The sequence below is a fragment of the Sander lucioperca genome, unplaced genomic scaffold (genome assembly GCF_008315115.2).
Source record: "Sander lucioperca isolate FBNREF2018 unplaced genomic scaffold, SLUC_FBN_1.2 Unpl_149, whole genome shotgun sequence".
Lineage (NCBI taxonomy): Eukaryota > Metazoa > Chordata > Actinopteri > Perciformes > Percidae > Sander > Sander lucioperca.
This window is the reverse complement of record NW_023396185.1, coordinates 1-7,478: the sequence shown is the minus strand read 5'-3', so window position 1 is coordinate 7,478 and position 7,478 is coordinate 1. Positions and strand designations below refer to the sequence as shown.

Below are 7,478 nucleotides of genomic sequence, written 5' to 3'. Positions count from 1 at the left end.
TCATGAAGCTTCCACTCAACATTAGAATGTATTTTTACACAGAATCAGGACAGTGAATTTTGTCCTCCATCTCTAACAGTGGAGTCACGTTAGGAAGGGATGACACAGCCAGTATAGACAGAAGAAATCATTACATCCACCAGTAACTCTCAACATATTGCCATGTAAGTGCTGTATCAAGACAAACTTGGAAAAATTGCTGCGAATGGAATAATATATGCATAGTAACATGTTTCAGAAAGGCATGCGGTCTGTTTATTACTTACTGATTGTACAATGGCGATGCATTCCTATGTTTTGACATTACTACTGAAAATCAGGCAACTTGAAAGTCATTAGTTGGACTTTTGTTAAAAGGTACAATATGGAACCTTTCTGCATTAAAACCTCTAAAATGACTATACCTATGTATATATATGGTGAGTTGTGTCCGTTACACTCTCCCAAATGTTTCAACAATGTTCAAACCCAGAGAAATCTCTAATTTTATTTTGACATGACGTTTGTTAAGTCGCCTGTCAGTGGCGTCATATAACCTTTGACCCCTCTATTTACTCTAACTTCGTCAAACACGGGAACTCAGATGATACGTTGAGAGTAAGTTTAAATCATACAATGTCACAGAAAGAGTATACTCAGTAACCCTAATACTGTTTTTTTCTGCCACATGCATCCATTTGTCATTGATTACAGTCACTTTGCACAGTTATACAGCAGAGCCCTTATTTATTGATATTGATTGATTTCAATACAACAGAGCTCTTTGCCCCAGTGACATATGACTATACTGTCATAGTTTGGTTCTAGCAGCTGGCAATGTTAGCCTGCTTTGCTCCACTAGCTGCAACTGGCCAGCTAGCTTACCATACAAACGAATCAAGAAAAACGTAATTATGTTGGGAACTGCAGCTATTTTATTAGAATAACATAATAAACGTTACTAAATGTAACGGTGATAACTTAGTCAGTTCAGTTCAGTCACCTTATTATCCCAATGGAACTGATATGCAGTCAGAAGTGAAATGGGTAACTTCCGTGAACAGATGCATTCTAATCGGCGATGCTGTTTAACAATGAAAACTACCAACTCCCATAGTTCCACATAACTTCACAACGGCATTAAGCAACACTAGGTAATTTTTCCCGCTTCAGTCCCCCTACAGGTCGGAAGCGGAATTGTCCATACATTACATTATGCAAGTTTGCCAGATCGGTAGCGGATCTGTAGTTCGAATGAACTGGACAATGTAATGTAATGGACACTTCTGCTTCCAACCTGTAGGAGGACCAAGCGGGAAAGTTACCTAGTGAAATTCTACTTAAGTACACTAGTGAGTATTGTACTTTGTACATTACAACACTGTTAATGAGCCATACACTGTAATTCATATTGATTAACATAGATTATTTTTAAAACCACTGTACACCATGGTCTACCATCATTTTCCTGTTAATGCAATACTTTATTGCTAGGAGAAATTATCGGTGTCTTTTGCAACAGTGTGTTTCATGTGAAAACCACGTTCTACCATCAAGTTATGAGTCATCACCCCAAATAGTTGTAGTGATAAGTTAGGGTTTTAGGGCTGTTAGACTAATATGAATACAATACTCTAGTTGCATTACTCATTTAATTTAACCACACCAATTAGACCTTCTCAAGCTCCCTTCCTCCATATTATGATTTTATTGTGTGGAATTTCAGAGTGCTCACCCCCGTGTAAAGAGTCCAATATTAGTAATTGAAGTTTAGAAGTAATTCCATATATCGCACACATACACAGACAACCCGAGTAGTCTCGACGCATAGGTGCGCTGTAACTTGGGTACTCTGCTTGTCCGGTGGTGATGAGACATCGCGACACACTATCCGCATGAAGTGAGGGCTAGAAAGAAAGAGCATGGCGCTGTAAGTCAGTTCCGATGCGGCAAGCGACGTCCTCGTGTAGGCCCTTCTCTTTGGTCTCTCTTATCACACGCCGTTTTCTCCTCCCTCCAGTAAGACATGTTCGTCGCTGTCGACGTAGGCGTGAATTGCAGAGTTGCTACTCGCAAAGAATTGAGCTAAAGTGACAGAACGACACCGCCATGCCCCAACACGTTGGTGCGAGCTCTTGGGACGCTTCGTTCTCCCCACCTACTGGAAACGCAGCAAACAGACCATACCTGCCAACAAATTGTGCTGTCCCATTGAACCAGATTTGACGCGTTGTATGTTCGGGTATGGCTGTGACAGTGAGAGCACGATCGTGTATGGAGCTGGTACAGGCAATAAAGGGCGGAACCCTAGGCAATCTCAACCACAGTCCTGTGTTACACCAGACCAGTGAAGGTGTAGTGGTTTGACTTCCTATCCTGCAGCAGCAGCGTTGGTGCGGTAGCTAGGTAGTCAAACTATTGCCATCCAGTGTGCATTACGTGTCTGTTTCTACAGAAAATGGAACCAGCTGACACCTATAGTGGCCACAGAGCTTAACAGAGCTGCGTCAGCACGTACTGAAAACAAGGTGACGTAAAAACTTATTCACCCATCAGACCCACGTGTGCTCTCCATCATGTACTCCTACGAAGTTGATTGATAACCCATCTACGTGTCATATATATGTATCAGAGATGTGTTTCCACTATCAATGGGCTGTGGTGGCTAAGCGCTACAGTGGTCACTCTTTAATCGTATTATTAATGATATCTAAGGACAACATCTCTTCATCTGAGTGTGCCTACATTTCTCGTTTTCTGGTGCACCATAGCTCTTACAAACTGGAGAAGACAAGAATGCAACGATGCACCTGTACTGCTTCCCGAATTGAACCTGTTGTGATTTTGTATGCTTGCATATCCATCACATATTATCAGTGTGACATCTCTGTGCCTAACCCGGCTTTCTGCAAGTTTGCACAGTTGATTAAGTGCCGGCACCACACACACCCTACCATAGTGAAAGCCGGGTCAGCACTGCGTTAGAGGAGTTGTATGGACGTAACGGGGACAAATTCCCCCAACCGTTGGGTATCGCGTGCTGTTGTGGTATGTTGTGTTGACTCCAGTACCTCTATCTGACACGAGAGCAGACCGGACGAAGCAAGAGAGCCACCTAATAAGTTTAGTTATTGACTCTACAATACATCACTGTTGTGTATGTTTGTCCTTTAGACTTCCTGTGATTGTGCCCTGTACAGACTACCGGCAGTCGCGCTCTCTCGTCTCATCTGCACACAACAATTTATATATCCGCAGCGTGCGCATCTCGTGTACATAGTTCATGCAATTGAGTACATGTAAGTTGATCCCTACCCTGTTGCTATGAGTTGCATTAAAGTTCTTATCTTGATATAAGTGGCTATGGCGAATACATCTTAAGCTGCACAGTAGCTTTTGTGTTACTCTGACTCTAAGCTTGTATGATCTATGATCATGTGCCTCATTTCTGAGCACCTCAGTACAACTAGGACATACAGACTACAAGCAAAATAAGCATAACACGTCTACTGTGTGTGACATGTTGTATTTTGTATTTCACACATGGTGGGCACTCCCTTCAGTGTGACAATTCGGCTACACACGCTTTCTCAGTTTGTAAGTTGTTCTGGTATGCCCTTACAACCCGCTCATAGATGCAAAGCGCGCAGCTCATTGAGAGGATGAGTTGTAGAGTGAACGGGATGTGCGCCTTACATGGACCCGGTTTTTTGGCTTGTTTACAGACCTCTAAAGAGAGAGATGATGACGCAGTAACCCAGAGACCACTATAGTTAAACGTTGACGTCTAACAAAGACGGCGACAGGTACGTAGGTATGGTTTGGATTTTTAGTTCCTGTGCTGCAACATCAGAACCCGATCTCTCTTCCATTAGCAGCACAGCTTCCGTCTCAGCACTGCTCATACTGTACCATGGTTACCACTGTAGTAGTGGATCGCTTACATAGCTGCAGTAAAATAATTTATCTGGCAGATCAGCAGAGTTGTATTCAGCAGAGTGTATGGACCGAGGTAGCCTCCACGTCTGCAAGAATAGAAAAGCAAACAGAAGCATGACGCTACTGTGTGTGAACATGTTGTATTTGTATTTCACTCCTCCCTCGCTGTGACATGTCTGCATACCTCTGCTCAGTGTTAACGTGTGTTCTGTTGCCATACCCCGCCATCGAGACAAGCTGCAGCTCATTGAGGAGGAGTTGTAGAAGTACGTGAATGTAAGCATCACATCAGACCTGGTTCTGGTGGTGTTTGATCACAGACTCTACAAGAAGAATCGAGAGAGAGCAGCAGTAACACAGAGAGACAACTATTAGAACTTGACTCCACACACGGTACATGGACAGTCGTGTATTGTTTGTACGTTTAGTTCCTGTGGATCACCCATCAGCAACCAGCTCTCTTTTCCATGCACCCATATCATATCGCCACGCTTCAATAATGCCCACACTTAGTAAGTTGATCTCGTACCTGGAGCACTGACAGAGTAGCTTGAGCAGAGTTGCATCCTCCACGTCCTCAGAAGCCACGAGGGCTCCCCCTGTATCACAGCCACATGTACAGGTCACACTGGGGCAGAGATACATGACATTTACTCCTCTTGTAGAAATGTTCCACATCACCTGCTTCAACGTGTTTCACAGATTATCTACACGACGTTTCTCTACTATTGTGTTTACCACGACACATATTCTGTAATGTAGCCTCTTACAGCATTTCACTGAAGCGAGCATTACAAAAAGTGAGACATACCTATACAATAATATCTATTTTGTTCAATATCTCACAGCCTGAAAGCAAGATAGTTTATGATGGTCCTGTGTCTGTTTTTACTGTTCTACTGGTTTACTACATTTATTATTATTAGTATTGAGCCCGGATGCAGCGACAACATGAAAAAGCTGCACAGATGTTCCAGTATTAAAACCGTCAGCTGCTAAAATAAGTAACCTTTCATTCACTGTTGGTATAAAGAACCCGTACGACAGCATTACAAGAGACAGTGAATACAGAATATAAACTTACATCCACAAAGTATACGATGGCCCAGAAGAAGAATAATACTCCTTTATACAACAGCTGCGGAGCTCAGCCCCTCACCTCAACCCCACTCACCGGGACCCCCTGGAGGTCCAGGTCATGAAGCAGCACACACCAGAATCATTGCGTTCTTTCTCTCCAGCTAACACTCTGTCCTGGATGTGTCTGAAGTTCTGCGAGCTGAATTGATGTAAATATAGCTATCTACTTGCTGTCTTGTAGTCTGTATTTACTCCCCAGCCCATACATTGATCCTATAGACGTTATTTGTGCATGTGTTGCCCCATATGTATTACTACTCCCAGCGGCAAGACGAATCAATGAGTAAAACCATCAGCTAATGTGGTTGAGCACTCTAGACATTGGACATTAACATCACAATCAAAGTGTTGTTTCATTCACTGTATCCCACACAGTGCTACTAAATGAAGGCAATATGTATGGCAATCAAACCCGGGTATTTTAACCAACAATAACTATTGTTTATCTCAACAAGTAATGGTTTACATTTATGTAATGTAGATCACAAACGTTCACATTATGTGAAAGTAAAGTTCAACTAAATATATTAGCTGTTAAAGGAACGAAAAGAGAAAGAAGAAAATCGAGAAGAGATTTTTGGTGTTTATGTATAGATTCAATGGGATCATGTGTGTGTCTTGATATAAACATCACGTGTAAGTATTGGAAGGATCTTCACAGTTCACATACAACAGAATGCAGGGCGATGGATGTTTGTAAAATTCAAGGTAATGTTAAAACTCTGTCTGTCACTATGTGAGATAAATGTCAAGTCAGAACACTGTCGTGTGCGCACAAGTTTGAGGGTGTATTGAGAAGTTAACAGTAGTAGCTATGCTGTGGGTGATTCCACATATGATGCCAGGGAAATCACGATTGAACATTTACCCATGGAAAAAAGATTTGCTAACAACATTAACACCACACTTTTGTGTGTAGAGTGTTGTATTCTAAAATTCGACACAGAATCTTTTTAATGCAAATGTATAATTGATTTCAGATACTGTTCTTCTTGATTACTGGTCTCCTTACTAATAATCAGTATCGGCCCTGAAAAAACATTTCAGTCGACCCCTATGTGCAATAAAAGAGTAATTGGTGGCTGCAATCATTCCTCCTTTCCATACTAAACATGAAGAAATCCCTTCATGACCCAACGGTAATAATTCTGGACAAAAAAACCACACTCGTTTCATACAAAGATTTATTCTTTTTTTTAAGATTATTTTTTGGTGGCTTTTTCCCTTTATTACATAGTGACAGTGGATAGACAGGAAAGGGGGGAGAGAGATGGGGGATAACAAGCAGCAAAGGGCAGCAGATCTGATTCGAACCCACGCCGCTGCAAAGGACTCAGCCTACATGGGGCCCACGCTCTTACTGGGTGAGCTTGAGGCCGCCCCTATGCAAAGATTTATTCTAAAGTTAAGTTGAAGCTAATATGAGGCCTCTGTGTGTAGGTTTACTGTTGGTGTTTTGTCCCAGTCATATCTGTGTGGGGATTTGCATGAACAGATATGTATGTACTGTACAGTTGACACCAGAATCTAAATCACAGTTGTGTTACAAAGATCATGTTATGTTGACTTATAATCAGCAGCGTTTGTCGTCTGTAGTCAAAACTTTGATATGTGAGTTTTAAAAGCAACATGGGACACCTATAGTGGCCAAAGAGGCTTAACAGAGCTGCATCAGTAAAAAAAGATAAATTATTAACCATCAAGAACAACAGTGTTCTTAATGGTTACATTTTTGATAACATAAGTGTCATTATATATGTATAAGATGTGTTTCACTATAAATATTTAAGCTGCACAGTACTTTTTAATGTTTATTTGAATATAATGAAAACATATCATCGTGTGCCTCATTTCTGGGGACCTCTTTACAAACTGGAGAAGAAAAGAATAAAGAATTGCACTGTACTGCGTTCAGATATGTGAAACATGTTGTGTTTTGTATTTCATTCCTCACATTCAGTGTGACATCTCTGCATACACTCTTTCTCAGTTTCAAAGTTGTTAAAGTTGCCCCCACACCCTCCATAGGTGAAAAGCTGGCAGCTCGTTGAGGAGGAGTTGTAGAAGTAACGTGGGAAATTCCCCAAACACGTTGGGCCGTCTGTTGGTGGTATTTGTTTACAGACCTCTACACGGAGAGATACAGGAAGAAGCAGAGAGAGACAACCAATAGTTAGTTATTGACTCTAAAATACATCAACTGTTGTGTATGGTTTGTACTTTTAGTTCCTGTGATCAATATCAGAACCAGGGTCTCTCTTCCATTCAGCACACATTATTATCAGCACTGCTCAATTAGTGTACCATGTTAATCAATTGAGTACATGTAAGTGATCTCTACCCTGTTGCTATGAGTTGCTGTCTCCTTACTAATATCAGTATCGGCCCTGAAAAAAACATTTCAGTCGACCCTATGTGCA

General features: G+C 41.5%; 1 long non-coding RNA gene across 1 annotated transcript; it reads right to left on the bottom strand.

Annotated features, from left to right (window-relative positions):
* Window positions 1-4,222: 4,222 nt before the first annotated feature.
* On the bottom strand, window positions 4,223-7,340 carry LOC118494536. Its single transcript, XR_004896673.1, has 2 exons — window positions 7,013-7,340; window positions 4,223-4,241 (listed from the first exon to the last, which is right to left on the bottom strand). It is a non-coding gene; the product is annotated as an uncharacterized LOC118494536 (long non-coding RNA).
* Between the last annotated feature and the right edge of the window lie 138 nt (window positions 7,341-7,478).